Genomic DNA, 14,979 nt, shown 5'->3' with positions numbered 1-14,979 from the left:
CTGTTGCCTTTCACCTCTTACACTAATTGTGGCACAAACCCAGTATTGTGGCACTTTACATGAGCACTACTTACAATACACAAGTTCACAATAATAATCTTTTTTAAGCCGGGAAATGAAGTGATTTGAGCAGAATTACAGGATGTTAAGACGACTTCTGAGTTTCATTTCTTTCTTGTATTTGCGTGCAGTTTGGGCTCTGCCTGTACTGAATCCTCATGTACCAAGGGTCAGCTTGGTCTCTTCTCAAGTAGAGTTTCCTAAACATATTTAGGACTGTGCTCGTGACCTGAGCAAAAGATTGTGAGCTAGAGCCAAGCTACTACAAGAAAACATGATATGATTGTAGCAGCTGTGTGTTAGAAATAGATGCCTGGCCTTCAAACACAGCTTGGCAAGAGAAACAGCTTGGTTCACCGCTTTAAGGGCCATATGTATCAAGCAAAATTGCATTCGCAAACGCCGAAATTCGCAGAATTTCGGTGTTTGCGAATGCAATTTTGTCAAATGGTATGTATTAAGGCAAAATAAGGAATTGCAAAATTTTCAATTCCTTATTTTGCGATTGCATTTAAGGAAGCACACATTTTGCAATTCCTTAAATGCAATGTAAGAAGCACCAAAATAGTGCAATTTGGCCGTAAGGGATCGCTAATTATCACCCTCTTCAAGTTGGTGGTAATTTGCGATCTCTTTGAAAAATGCACTTTTTTGCATTTTTCAAAGTGCAATGTGAAGCAAATACATGCCCTTAGGGCATGTATGTGCACCACATGTGCACCCATGCTTATCTCAGGGGTGCACCAGGGTGTCCTTTTGACACCCCTGTACCCTTGAAAATATTCTCCATTTGCGATTCTCAAATTGCAAATCGCAAATTGAGAATAACTTCCCATTCATTCCTATGGGCCTCCTGGCCCATAAAAATGAATGGGAAAGCATTCCTTAATTGCGATTCACAATTTGCTAATCGCAATTAAAGTATATTAAGAAATCATAAAAAGCATACATCCCTATTTGCAATTCTCAAATATCGATTACTAAAAAATCGCTATTTGAGAATCGCAAATCAGGATGTTGATACATATGGCCCTAAGTGTCCCGCGGCTTAGCAGTTGCTCTGTCTTGCTAGTACGGAATGATATGGACTAGCTGCGAACTATCAAAAACTGTCTACATTGCAATTTTTGGGCTTTGCCCTTTAAGGAACAAACAGGGTTGTGTTCCTTGGAATCACAAGTACCATCACTATTACTCACAAGCCACAGGTGAAAGCAGGTGCATTCTTTTTGCCTCAACCCTTGCCTTTTATGTAATTAATTGAAAGGTTGGAAGAGACTGGAGGAGGCACCTGTTGTGTGTGAGGCCGGACCAGCGCATCTTCTACTGCCCCGCTGTGCGCATCTGCAGAGAACAATGCCAAAGGGACAGGCTACACCCTGTGAACGTTCGTGAAGAGGACAGATCTAGTCCACGTGCTGAGATACCCGCTCGAGTGCAGCACGTCGGCGGGCAGGCCACAACCTCACACCTCTACACCAACACAGTTATGCTAAGATGACTGACCAGGTGGCAGGCGGCGCTGCTCAGCAAGACGGAGGACGAAATCCAGCGGTACACACTCATAGCGCGGTTGCGCCGCTCCCACCCTTCAGTGAAGCCACTGACCCTGCAACAGCGGCACCCCCAGGAAGCTCGTTCGACGAAATCCTGGTCCTTGCTCGCTCCCATGAGCTTTCCGGCACCAGGGCGGAAGAAATGGAGGCCGCCCTACATACACCAGTTGTCAGGTCGCAGGTGCCTACGATCCCGGCCATCAAAGAAGAGACGGTAGTGGCCATGCAGAGGCAACCCCAGACGTCACGCCCAGAACCGAAACCAATCCCGGGTGGACTGTGTGGGTATTGCAGTGAAGATCACCCTGCGATGGCCATATGCGGAGCAAAGGGGAAGACCAGTGCCTTGGTCAATGCCATGGACTTCGATCAATATGACCGCCTGGCACAGTCCACCATCCGCATCTCCACCTTTGGAGGGACGGACCCGCTCCCTCTCAGGGGTGTCATCCAGGCCACGGTTGTCAGTGGCAGCTACATCATGGAGGCGAGATTCCATGTCACCGACGGCAAGAAGGGGACTCTGCTGAGCTGTCACACTGCCGAAGACCTGGGGCTCGTTTTCTTTGCTAACCAGGTCCACGAATCTCATGCAGAGGTGATGTTAGAAGAGTTCCCAGAGCTTTTCAAGGGACTGGGGAAGCTAAAAGGCAAAAGGTTCAAGCTGCACATTGACCCGACAGTACGGCCTGTGGCCCTCAGGCATCAAGGGTACCTTTCAACTTACGTTCGCAAGTAGAGGTGAAGCTGAGGAAGCTCGAGGAACTAGGAGTAATCAAAAAAGGTATCTGGGACCACATCCTGGGTGTCCGCGCTGGTCGTGGCGCCCAAGCCCAAGCAGCCAGGAACTATTCGACTCTGCGTCGATATTAGACTACCTAACACCGCAGTAAAAAGAGAGCGCCACATCACCCCCACGATGGACGATATTGTGGCGATTTGAACGGCGCGAAATGGTTCTCGAAGCTGGACCTGAATGCTGGATAATACCAGTTGGAGCTTGACCCCGAAAGCAGATACAGTACCACATTTTCTGCGCACGTGGGGTTATGCCAATACAAGAGGCTCAGCTTTGGAGTGTCCTCGGCTGCTGAAGTTTTTCAGAACGGAATTCGGGAGACGCTGTTGGGGCAGCAAGGCGTAATCAACCTAAGCGGCAACATCTTGGTATACTCCCACACCCTTGAGGAACATCATCCTCACCTCCGCGCCACGCTGAAGATACTGGCAGATTGTAGCTTGACTTTGCACAAGGCCAAGTGTTCCTTTTACCAAGAGAGCGTGGACTTCTTTGGGTACACTTTCACCCGGGAAGGGCTGTTGGATGACCAGAAGAAGGCTGAAACGATCAGGACCGCCAGCACGCCTCTAAACCCCACTGAGGTGAGAAGCTTTCTCGGTATGGCTACATATTCTGGACGCTTCATCCCCAATCTGGCAGCTATATCTGAGCCGCTACGTGCACTCACTAGACACGATCGGAAGAGGGACATCAGCAGCCAACAAAGCGTTGCAGGATGTCAAGGTGGGCCTGCTAGAAAAGGCGGTGATGACATACTTTCACCCACGACGCAGAACGGAACTGGTAGTTGACGCTAGCCCGTGGGCCTCGGCACAGTCCTTCTCCAGGAACACGGCCCTGACGTGTGGAAGCCAGTGGCCTACGCCAGCAAGGCACTTACCGACACGGAGACCAGATACGCACAAATCGAAAGAGAGGCGCTGGCGATCAAATGGGCGTGCAGCACTTCCATCTGTATCTGTGTGGCCAAGAATTCAGTGTTGTGTCTGATCACAAGCCCTTGCTCCCGCTGTTTGCGGGCTCCTCCTGACTAGCCCCACCCAGGATTGGACGCTGGCCGTGCAGCTGCAGAGATACAACTTCAAGGTGGTGTTCTGCCCAGGGGCGCACAATCCTGCCCACTACTTGTCCCGTCACCCGGAATCTTTGACGTCCTCCACGTCGTCTGTGGACACTTGCAAAACAGAGGCATTCATACAAATGGTGTCACAGGGCGCATGTCCAAAAGCCATGACCCTCGAAGAAATCAGCCACGCCACTCGAGAAGACCCCACGCTCGCCCAAGTTCGTGAAGCCCTGGAGAACAATGGATGGACCCACTTCATGGAAGGGGCTCGAGCCCTCCGGCTGGAGGTCATTCAAGCATTTCAGCAGCAATGGCAAGTGAGAAGTGAGTTGAGTGTAGGAGCGGAGAGAGTGATCTTGAGAGGGCATCTCGTTGTAATACCAGAAAAGCTCCAGAAGATAATACTCCTTTTGGCTCACATTGGCCACCAGGGAATGGCCAAGACCAAGGCCATACTACGGGATAAGGTGTGGTTCCCGGCAATGGACTCCATGGTGGAAGAGATGGTGAGGCAGTGCCATGCCTCCACAATCACAGGAGGAGACCCTGCCCCGGCAACTGTGCTCACAGAAGAGCCGAGCAATGCCCCGTGGACACACCTCAGTGTGGACTTCGGTTGTTTTCCCTATGGGCGACACATGCTGGTAATAGTCGATTCATACTCAAAGTTTCCGATCGTTGAGGTAGTGGCCTCTACAGCGTTCCCACATGTGAAGAAGGAACTGGATCGGGCATTCGCGATGATGGGGTTACCCGAAGAAGTGATGACCGACAACAGACCCCCTCTTCAGGGGAGAGAGTTGCAAGAGTACCTAGAGAGCCGAGCGGTAAGGCACAGAAAAATCACCCCACTGTGGGCTCAGGCAAACAGCGAAGTTGAAAGGCTCATGAGAACCATCAACCGGGCGCTACGCATTGCCTTGGAGAGTGGCGAAGATCTGGAAGCAGCCTTGGAAGAGTTTCGGGATGCGTACCGTCAGACTCCCCACAGCACCACCAAGTGTGCCCCGGCTCATCTCCTGTTCAAGCGTGCTCCAAGGAGATGCCCCCATAGAGCAGAGTATCTAGGAATGCCTCTTAATTAGCAGCAGTTATGTGCTAAGTGCCTGCAACACATCCACCATTTGCAGGCGACACAGCACTGTGTCGGGACACACAGTTTGGAAAGCTCTGAATTATTTGGTCTCGTTTGGAGGTGTACCCAAAAATCCAAGCGGAATTGGAAGATGTTGTGAATTTTGACGATTCACCAGTTCAGCTTGTGCCTGCTACTGCAGCAGAGTAAGCCTCTTGAGGGTAATCCCTAGGTCCAGGATGAGCATGAGGACCGTTGCCTGGTCAGAATCAGATTTGCACTGCTAGGCCACCATAGCTGACTCACTACTACATTAGCTGAGTTATTTTCCATCCCTTTCCCTACTGTTTCCTTTTTTTTCTACTGGCGCACTGCTTGGAATAGAACAGTAAATACTAGTTGTACTCAATCCAAACCGCTTATGCTGTACACAGTGCTATCTTATCTTGTTTGAAATTCAATAAAAATATATATTTTTAAACATAAAAGAAAGAAAAACGAAATTCTGAGGTAGGGATGGTTGGAGCACAGGAGGTTGGTTGTTATCATCTCTGTGAAGTCACATCGAGAGCCTTACAAGTTAGGAGCCTAAATTGCTAGTTCTGATATCTGATATATGTATTAAAAGTGAGATTTAATCTGGCAAAAGGTTTAATTTTCCACATCTTCAAATTGGCAGTTTAAAACTCCACTACATGCTCTAATGGCAGGTCCGAGACATGTTTTAAAGTACTATTTCAGCGGGTGGAAAAGGAAGTGCTGCAGGCCCACTAGCAGTACTTATTTAACAGGCCCAGGGTACAAGTAGTGCCATATAAAGGGAACTCTAAGTGAATTGGATTTACCAATCCGGTGTAATCCAGTTTGAACAAATTTTAGGAAAAGGGTACAAGCACTTTACCACTGGCTAGCAGTGGTAAAGTGCACAGGTGTTGAAAGCAGCACTGGAGAAAATTAGATTATCTAACATGAGTACCTGATAACATTGCCCAAGAATTACTTATAAAAAGTGTGTCCAAAAGGAGATAACAAGAAGAGGTGGGGCATGAAAGGAAGCACGAATTTAGTGAGCACACATTTTCCACTTTACTAGAAAATGTGTGGTCCATTATACCCAACAATTTGGTAAGTCATTGCTCAGGATGGAAGAAGCCACAAAAAGTGGCACATGGAGCTGAATCAATGAGTGTATACATGTGCTGGGTGTGACACTGAAGAGTATTAATGAAGTAATAAGATAAATATGGTATGACATATTCTCCGGTACCAAAAAAAATCAATCAAACAGATGCAGGTGGCACTGGAAGGCTATCACCAACTGAGTCACCATCCAACCAGTTGAAGGAGGCTATATAGAGTACTTTGCTGCTGAAAGCAGTATCTGGGGTCACCAAGACAAACACTTCTTTGTCTACACTGTCAACAAATATGTTAAAAACATATAAAAATAAATATATCACATTTGTAAGCTAAAATCATTAATAGGGGTGGCAGTATTTTGTACGTTAGAAATATGATTGAGTTCAAAAAGATGTGTTAAATTTTATACAGCGTTCGGCTTCTACTAGTTGTTAGAAATTGGGTTGCTGGTTGACTGGGGTGTGAGCCCTAGTCAAGCAACAGCCACAATCCTTTTCAAGGTAATCCACAAAAAGTCAGTAAATTAACTGGTGCTTAAACTTGGATAGCTTGGCACATAAAGCAGACAGGCTTATCTTGGAGGCAATGTGTAAAGTATTGCAGCACACACAAAGTAATAAAGTGTAAACACAACACAAGAAAAATCCCAAATCAATTTAGAAAAATAGCGAAAATGTTAATACATTTTTTGCCACCAAGCAGCGTGCCCGAACCAATGACTGCAATAGCGATGAAGCTCCAGAACCTACTGCCCACATCCTAAGAGCTTTGACCCCCATCATCCCCTCATCCGACCAGAACAGCCTGAGGAATACGGTGGTGTACTCCCGGATTACCGAGACCCCCTCAGGTTGCCTAACACTGCTGCGGTGAGAGCGAGACCCAGCCAGCCTCGGAGGCCATGCTGCAACAGGGACAGTGGGTGAACTTGAGGTCGGGGCTGCGGTGACCTGCTGGGTCCCTCTCTGCCTTGGGAACTGTGGAGTGCATTGCAACAGCTCACCCAGCAGGAGAACCATCATCAACACCTCAGAGGTCCCCCTGCCATACTTGCCAAGGGCGAGCCTGGGGTAGAGCTAGACATATCCCACGGGCTCTCCTCCTGGCTTATGGGTCGGCGTAGACTTACTTGCCGGCCTTGTGCCTTACAACCTCCTCCTTCTTGAGACCTGTTGGGGCCCAAATTGAATGTTTCACTGTGCCTTGCCTCTGGGGCTAGACACACCCTGTGGTCTTTGGTAGTAGTGTTCCCTAATAGGGAGTAACTGCACATCAAAACATAGATAGGTGTGAGATGATCATAAATAATAATATTAATATTAGCTCAATTCGTTAGATCTTCACTTATTATATATGTTTGGTTACATCTGGTTAGTGTAAATGCGATTGTGGGTTTAAATTGCCTACATGTTTTATATACCATCTTTCTCTCAAAGCTAATACACAATATCCTAGGAGATACTTGCGACCTCCGTGGATATGTTCTTATTCTTGATGATTGGTCCTTTTTCTTGGACTCTTAGAATATTATCTTCTCTATGTGCACCACTAGCATTTTTCTTCTGTTGGGCAGGCTCTCGATCACATTTAATCATTTTCTTTAGCACAATTTCTTGCTGTTTCTATCTTATTATGGAATCTGATAGTGTTCTCTTATTAATAAGTCGCTGTTAATGTTTAAAGGTCATTATTTGCCTGACTCATGTTTATATTGTCTATGTCTACATCCTTGAGAAAGTCTGAATACCAATCTTGTACAGACGAAACACGCGTTGGCTGCAATTCACGTCTGAATATGACTGAGGAATAAAGAAAATTATACATCCGCAAAATGTGATTTGGTCATCTTGTCCCGATGAACTTTGTGATCACTTTATGTCATTGACTTACTGGCGTATTTGGAGTGGAGTGGTGTGGCTGTGGAGTGGTGTGGTTTACTGGTTAGAGGCGGCAGACCCGGAAGCTGAGGACGGCCCGGGACCAGGGTTCAATTCCCAACGTGGCAGGGTCATGGACCAGGGTCAGCGGACTCGATAATTCTCACCTTGGTGCCTACTCTAACCAGGGGATCACACTCGGCAACTCTGGGCATTAGCTTGCCTCATCTCCACAACGGCCCCCCACATACACCAGGGATGCCTGGTTTCACCTTGGAGATTCCCAGTAGGGACCATCTCACAGGGAAAGCCAGGACGGGTTCTACAGCACGGAGATACCCCATGTCGGGTGATTACATTTGTTGAACTTGGGTGTACTTTGATCTCATATACTTGTGATTGCCAAGACTTTATATAACTGTATTGGGGTGTGCTTCGCTGACCTTCTTTTTGGCACCCTGTGGTTTTGTCTGCTGTGACTAGCCTCCCTCAACATAGTGCTGCATACTGCATGAGCCCCAGCGCCTCCCTGATTGTGGTACGACCTGGCCCCGGTGCACACTAAGCGCAGGGGTATCAGTAGCCAGAGTGCAGCTCCAATTCCTCACAGTGAGTACAACTCTGCAGTCCTCCTCATGCTCCTTTTGACTGCGTGACTGGCTGCCCACTCTACAATATCCACTGGTGAGAGTTGACACCAGCACTGCAAATTTGTTACCTTTTGGTTCTTCTCCCGCCTGTATCATTAACTGCGCTTCCACCCTGCCTGCCGCCCTGTGGGCCATCTCCTGCATGGGCACCTCCTTTGGCTGGCTGCCACCTGGAAAGGGCAACTCAACAACAGTCGATAGGCTTGAGTCTAAACTAGTTGTACTAAAGGCGATCCGTTTTAGAGAAGTACAATATGGCTGCGTTTGCTTGGCATAAACATTTTTGTGGAGTTTATTAACTGAATCATTAATCTATTTATTTTATCTTCTCTTTTACTTTATTCAGCTACTAAAGGCAAAAAGAGAGACATTTCCGGGGAGCCAGGAGAAGCTGGTCAGCTGGAGCCGACCACCAGCACGCTGCCGAGGGCTCTGCTGATTCCAGTTAATCCTTTATGATTGTTGTGGACTTTTTGGGGTAGAATCTTTGGTTATTGGAATGTTTGTGCTGTCTATCGTGAATATTCAGAGCTGGCCCAAATAAGATCGTTTTCTACATACCATTCACCATGTATGTTTGTTGAGAAAGCTTTCCATTGCCTGCTCATGCCTATCTCTAACTCAGTTGAGTGGCCATGGTCATCATGGACCAACCCCATCCTCCTATTGTAGTGTGCTGCTGTCTCATTCACTCATAGTTACATTACACCAGCAGTTTCCCATGACAGTGCAGCATGGCTGGAAAAAAGTATGAGGTCCCGCTCCAATTGCATTTGCCAACCAACAGCATATGTTTTTCATTGACCATTATTCCACCTCTGACTTGTCTAACTTTGTGAACCAATCAATCAATCAGAGTACTTGTAAAGAGCGCTACTTACCCGTGAGGGTCCCAAGGCGCTGAGGGGAGGGGGGTTGCTGCTACTGCTCGAAGAGCCAGGTCTTGAGGAGTCTTCTGAGGGCGAGTAAGTCTTGGGTCTGCCTTATGTGGGTAAGGAGGGTGTTCCAGGTCTTGGAAGTGAGGTAAGAGAAGGATCTGCCACCAGAGGTCATTCATTGGATGCGGGGGACAGCGCCGAGGGCGAGGCTGGGGGAGCGGAGCTGGCGGGTGGAGGTGTGGAAGCTGAGTCTGCTGTTCAGGTAGGCTGGTCCGGTGATGTGGAGTGCTTTGTATGCGTGGGTGAGGAGCTTGAAGGTGATTCTCTTGTCAACAGGGAGCCAGTGTAGGTCTCTCAGGTGGGGGGTGATGTGGCTGCGGCGGGGGACGTTGACGATCAGTCGGGCGGAGGCGGTTGCGATGCTTTGTAGTCGTCGTAGGTGTTTGGCTGGGATTCCTGCGTAGAGTGCATTGCCGTAGTCCAGTCTGCTGCTGACGAGGGCCTGTGTCACCGTTCTTCTTGTTTCGGTCGGGATCCACTTGTAGATCCTGCGGAGCATGCGGAGGGTGTTGTAGCAGGAGGAGGAGACGGCGTTGACCTGCTTAGACATGGAGAGGGAGGAGTCGTGGATGAATCCTAGATTGCGTGCATGGTCGGTGGGTGTTGGTGCTGTTCCCAGTGTGGTCGGCCACCAGGAGTCATCCCAGGCTGAGAGGGTGGGTATGAGGATGAGGACCTCCGTCTTGTCCGAGTTCAGCTTCAGACAGCTGCTCCTCATCCAATCGTTGACGGCCTTCATTCCCTCATGGAGGTTGGTTTTGGCGGTGTGTGGGTCCTTGGTGAGGGAGAGGATGAGCTGGGTGTCGTCAGCGTAGGAGATGATGTTGCGGTCGTGATGGTGGGCCACTTGTGCGAGGGGTGCCATGTAGACGTTGAACAGCATTGGGCTGAGGGATGAGCCTTGGGGGACGCCGCAGATGATGTCGGTGGCTTCGGATCAGAAGGGTGGGGGGGCGGACGCTTTGGGTTCTGCCGAAGAGGAAGGACGTGGTTCAGTCAAGAGCCTTCTCTTGGATTCCGGCTTCTAGGAGGTGTGTCTTTAGAGTGCGATGGCAGACCGTGTCGAAGGCGGATAACAGGTCCAGGAGGATGAGGGCTGATGTTTTGCCGTTGTCTAGTTGGCGCCTGATGTCGTCTGTGGCGGCGATGAGGGCTGTCTTGGTGCTGTGGCTTTGTCTGAATCCAGACCGGGAGGGGTCCAAAATGTTGTTGTCTTCGAGGTGGCGGGCCAGTTGCATGTTGGCGATTTTCTCAATTACCTTTGCCGGGAACGGGAGCAGGGAGATGGGCCGAAAGTTCTTGAGGTCCTTGGTGTCTGCTTTGGGCTTCTTGAGGAGGGCGTTGATTTCGGCATGCTTCCAGCTTTACGGGAATGTCGCTGTTTCGAAGGAAATGTTGATGACCTTCCATAGGTGGGGTGCCATGGCTGCGTCTGCTTTGTTGAATACGTGGTGTGGGCACGGGTCAGACGGAGATCCTGAGTGAATGGAGTTCATGACCTTGCGTGTCTCGTCGTTGTTGGACCAGGAGGTCAGACGGTTGGCTCTGGTGGTGTTCACAGGGGAGGTGGAGTCTGGCATAGTCTGGGCAGTCATGGTGTTGAAGCTGTCGTGGATGTCAGCGATATTGCAGTGGAAGAAGATGGCTAGTGAGTCGCATAGTTCTTGTGAGGACGGGATGTTGTTGGCGTTGGCGCTGGGGTTGGAGAGTTCCTATACGATGCTGAAGAGCTCTTTGCTGTTGTGTGCATTGTTATCTAAGCGGTTTTTGAAGGAGGATCTCTTGGCTAATCTGATGAGGTGGTGGTGTCTGCGGGTGGCATCCTAGTGTGCTGCGTGGTTGTCTGATGTGCGAGCCATGTCTTCTCCCTTTCCAGCATGCGAGTTTAGAGGTCTGGCGCTCGTCGATGAACCAGGTGGCTCTCTTGTTGGTGTGGCTGTTGGAGGGTTTCTTGAGCGGGGCAAGGGTGTTGGCGCAGTCGTCGATCCACTGTCTGAGGTTTCGGGCTGCAGCGTCTGGGTTGGTGGGGTCGGTGGGTGGTAGGGGATCAGCTGGTCTTCGGTATTTTCGCTCCAGCAAGCGGCGAGGCAGCTGTTGGGTGCGGTGGTGCGTGGTTGGTTTCTGGAAGGTGAAATGGATGCAGCCGTGGTCGGTCCAGTGGAGTGCAGTGGTGTGGTCGAAGGCGACGTGGGAGCCTGTGGAGAAGACTGGATCCTGCGTGTGGCCGGCGGAGTGGGTGGGTGCGATGACAAGTTGTCTGAGGCCCAGGTTGGTGAGGTTGTCAATCAGGGTGGCGGAGTTGGCATTGTTGCTGTTCTCAAGGTGGAAGTTCAGGTCCCCGAGGAGGATGTAGTCCATGGAGGCGAGTGCGTGGGTGCTGGTGAGGTCGGCGATGGAGTCGTTGAACTGAGCAGGGAGTACAGGGGGTCTGTAAATGAGTGTTCCTCTGAGGGTGGTGTTGGGGTCGGTGTGGATCTGGAAGTGCAGGTGTTCGGCAGTGTTGAGGGTGTCGTCTGCGTGGGTGGCGACCTGGAGGATGGACTTGTGGACGACGGCTATTCTTCCTCCGATTCCGTTGGTGCGATCCCTGTGGGTGATCTTGTAGCCGTTCAGGATGGCTATGGCGATGTCGGGCGCTGATGAGTTGTTCCACCAGGTCTCGGTCAGGAAAGCCACGACTGGGGCGGAGGTGTCAAGCAGATCCCAGAGCTTGACGAGGTGCTTGCGTGTGGTGCGGGTGTTGAGGAGTATGCAGCGGAGGTGGTTGGGTCCAGTTTGGTGGTTCTGTCACAGGTGAAGCTGCAGGTGTGGCAGGAGAAGGGTCTGTGGGTTCCGTTTCGGGGGGCCTGGAAGCAGGTGTGGTTTCGGCCGGCGTTGAGTGCGTGGAGGGTGCTGGCATCGTAGTGGATTCTGGTGTTGTGGCGTTCGCGGGGTCCAGGGGTTCTGGCGCTGGGCGTGGTCCAGGCGCGGATGGGTGCGGTGCGCTAGCGGCGCGCCTGCTGCACGCGTCCGCTGTGCAGCTGCTTCTCGGCCTGCATATGAGGTGGCTTGGGAGGGAGAAGCAGCTGAGAGGCGGGGAGGTGAATGGGTGGGCAGGGAACGCGGGCCGGAGGGATGCAGCGGGGGAAAGGGTCGGATCGGGAGCGGCAGGGGGCGGGGGGAGTGAAAAACCCAGGAAACAAGGAGGCAGCAAGGAGGCAGGAACCAGGCAGGCATGTGACGAGCAGCAGCGTGGGGGCGACCTGCCTGCAAGGCAATGGTCACAAAAAAGCACAGAAAGGTCACAAAAAATGGTGGGAAACGAGTGGCACAGAGGCACAAAAGTCACAAGAAAGGGCAGAAAAGGTCACAAAAATGGAGGGAAAACGAGTGGTACAGAGGCATAAAGGTCACATGAAAGGGCAGAAAAGGTCAGAGAAAATGGGGAGAAACGAGTGGCTGAGAGGCAGAAAGGTCACAAGAAAGGGCAGACAGGTCACAAAAAACAGGGGCAAACGAGTGGCACAGAGGCAGAAAGGTCACAAGAAGGGGCAGAAAAGGTCACAAACAACTGGGAGAAACGAGTGGCACAGAGGCCCAAAGGTCACAAGAAAGGGCAGAAAGGTTACAGAAAACGGGGGGCAAAGAGTGGCATAGAGGCACAAAGGGGATTAGAGGCAGGAAAAACGAGCACAATCAGGGGGCAGAGGCAGGAAAAACGAGTGCAATCAGGGGAGCAGAGGCAAGAAAAACCTAGTGCAATCAGTGGAGCAGAAGACAAGAAAACCGAGTGCAATCAGGGGAGCAGAAGGCAAGAAAAATAAGTGCAATCAGCGGAGCAGAAGGCACGAAAAACGGGTGCAATCAGGTGAGCAGAGGCAAGAAAAACGAGTGCAATCAGGGGATCAGAAGGTAAGAAAAACGAGTGCAATCAGGGGAGTAGAAGGCAAGAGAACGAACACAGATAAGAATTCAGGCACAGGGGGTAGACAGGCAACAGCGGTCACAGACACCAGAAGACAGTATGAGCAGTACAGAGAAGACAGACAGACAGCGACAGTGATACAAACCTAAGGACTACCCCTGGCCACAAGGGATGAGGCGCAGGAGGGCCTCAACTTCTACAGCAGCGGCAGTTGGGGCAGGGTCAGGACACACAGGTGGAGCTCTGTGGTGGGAGACCGACCTACCAGCAAGGTCAAGGGTCGCTCAAGCAATCAAATGCCCAGAGTGAACAGTAGTACTGTAGTGCAGTTGAATTTGGGGTTGCGTGTCTGACATCTGAATTATGTGCAATGCTTCATTCGAGCCACATAGACCATCAGTGATTCCGGCTCCAGTGCCACTGTAGGAGAAGAAGGATCAGTTGGAGGGGAGAAGTGGCAGCATGGACGATCACTGGTGAGTCACATTATTTCGTGCAATTACTATTCTCAATTGCTATTGGCATGGGGTCACCATCAACATATGACAGTGAAGTGAACCCCCACCTTTACTTGCCACAGCAGTGGTTAAGTTAATATTATAACATCTTCTATCTGCAAATCAGCAAAAGCTCACATAATGTGCGTTGATGACTTGAGCCAGACATGAAAGAATGGAAGGTTAAAAGAAAGGAAATGGTATATGAGTAAAATGGTGGGTGGGTGAAAGGGTGCATGGGTGGGTAAAGGATGGATGGAATGAAGTATAGTTTGAAGAAAGGGTGGCTATTGAATGGATGGATAATGGCTTAGAATTTTTTGTGAGAGACTGGACAAGAGAAAGAAAAGCTTAATCATGTTGGCTATGGGTGAATTCTAATGAAAGGATGAATGAATATTTGGATTGTTTGCATGAATAGCAAGGCAGCTCTTCTCATGCGGAGAAAGCTATGGTTCTAAGTGGGGGTGTTTTTTATTCTTTGTTCTACTTCCTTGACTTGCTGTATTTGTTAAGTGAGTCGGATGTATCCCACCCATCATTTATCATCTCGCCTCCCAGACCATGGCATTTTTGCCAACTATGACCGCAGTGCAGTATGGGTCAATTTTTGATACCCATGGCCCGGTTGCCTGCTGACTCTACTGCCGCCCCTTCACCAACCACCAAACCCCGGAAGCCATCCCACCGGATGCCAAGAAATTCAAACCACTGAACTGCATCCACCTCAATGTGTGCTCCCTGCACAGACACGCCATAGAAATCTTTGACCTCCCCAGCACCTACACGCCCAACGTCGCCTTCCTCACAGAATCCTGGACAGAGACCTGGACCAATGGCAGTTCTGCACCTGACATCCCCAAAGGACATTCCCAACCACCCAGGAGGACGCCTCATCATTGTCCACAAAAGCACCCCTGATGACGCCTCGCCCCCATGGAACACATCCACGTCCAGGTCCAGCCCAACCCCAGAACGACACTCGACGGAAAACTCACATACAGACGACCTTGGACTTCGCACCTCCTTCACCAACGTCATTGCAGACTACATTACACCCCACGCCCTCACCTCTCATGCTACACACTACTCCACATGAACAACCAAAGTGATCCCAAGACCACTACTCACATAGAAAACCTCACCAACATAGGACTGAAGCAACTCATCTCCACCCCCACTCACACTGCAGGACACACACTCGACCCCATCTTCACCGGAGGAAACAATATTCACTTCAGTCACACCCGAAGAACATCTCAACGCCCACCTCACCTGCACTCCACCCTCAACTATGACAGATGCCAACACAGCGGCAAACAACCTCCACCAATGGATTACCAACTGCGCCAACACCCTTGCCTCCTCTAGAACACCACGAGATGACACAAACCGAAAGCCAACTGGTTCACTA

The sequence above is a fragment of the Lissotriton vulgaris genome, chromosome 7 (genome assembly GCF_964263255.1).
Source record: "Lissotriton vulgaris chromosome 7, aLisVul1.2, whole genome shotgun sequence".
In the NCBI taxonomy this organism is placed as follows: Eukaryota; Metazoa; Chordata; class Amphibia; order Caudata; family Salamandridae; genus Lissotriton; species Lissotriton vulgaris.
Note: the sequence above shows the minus strand (reverse complement) of the source record.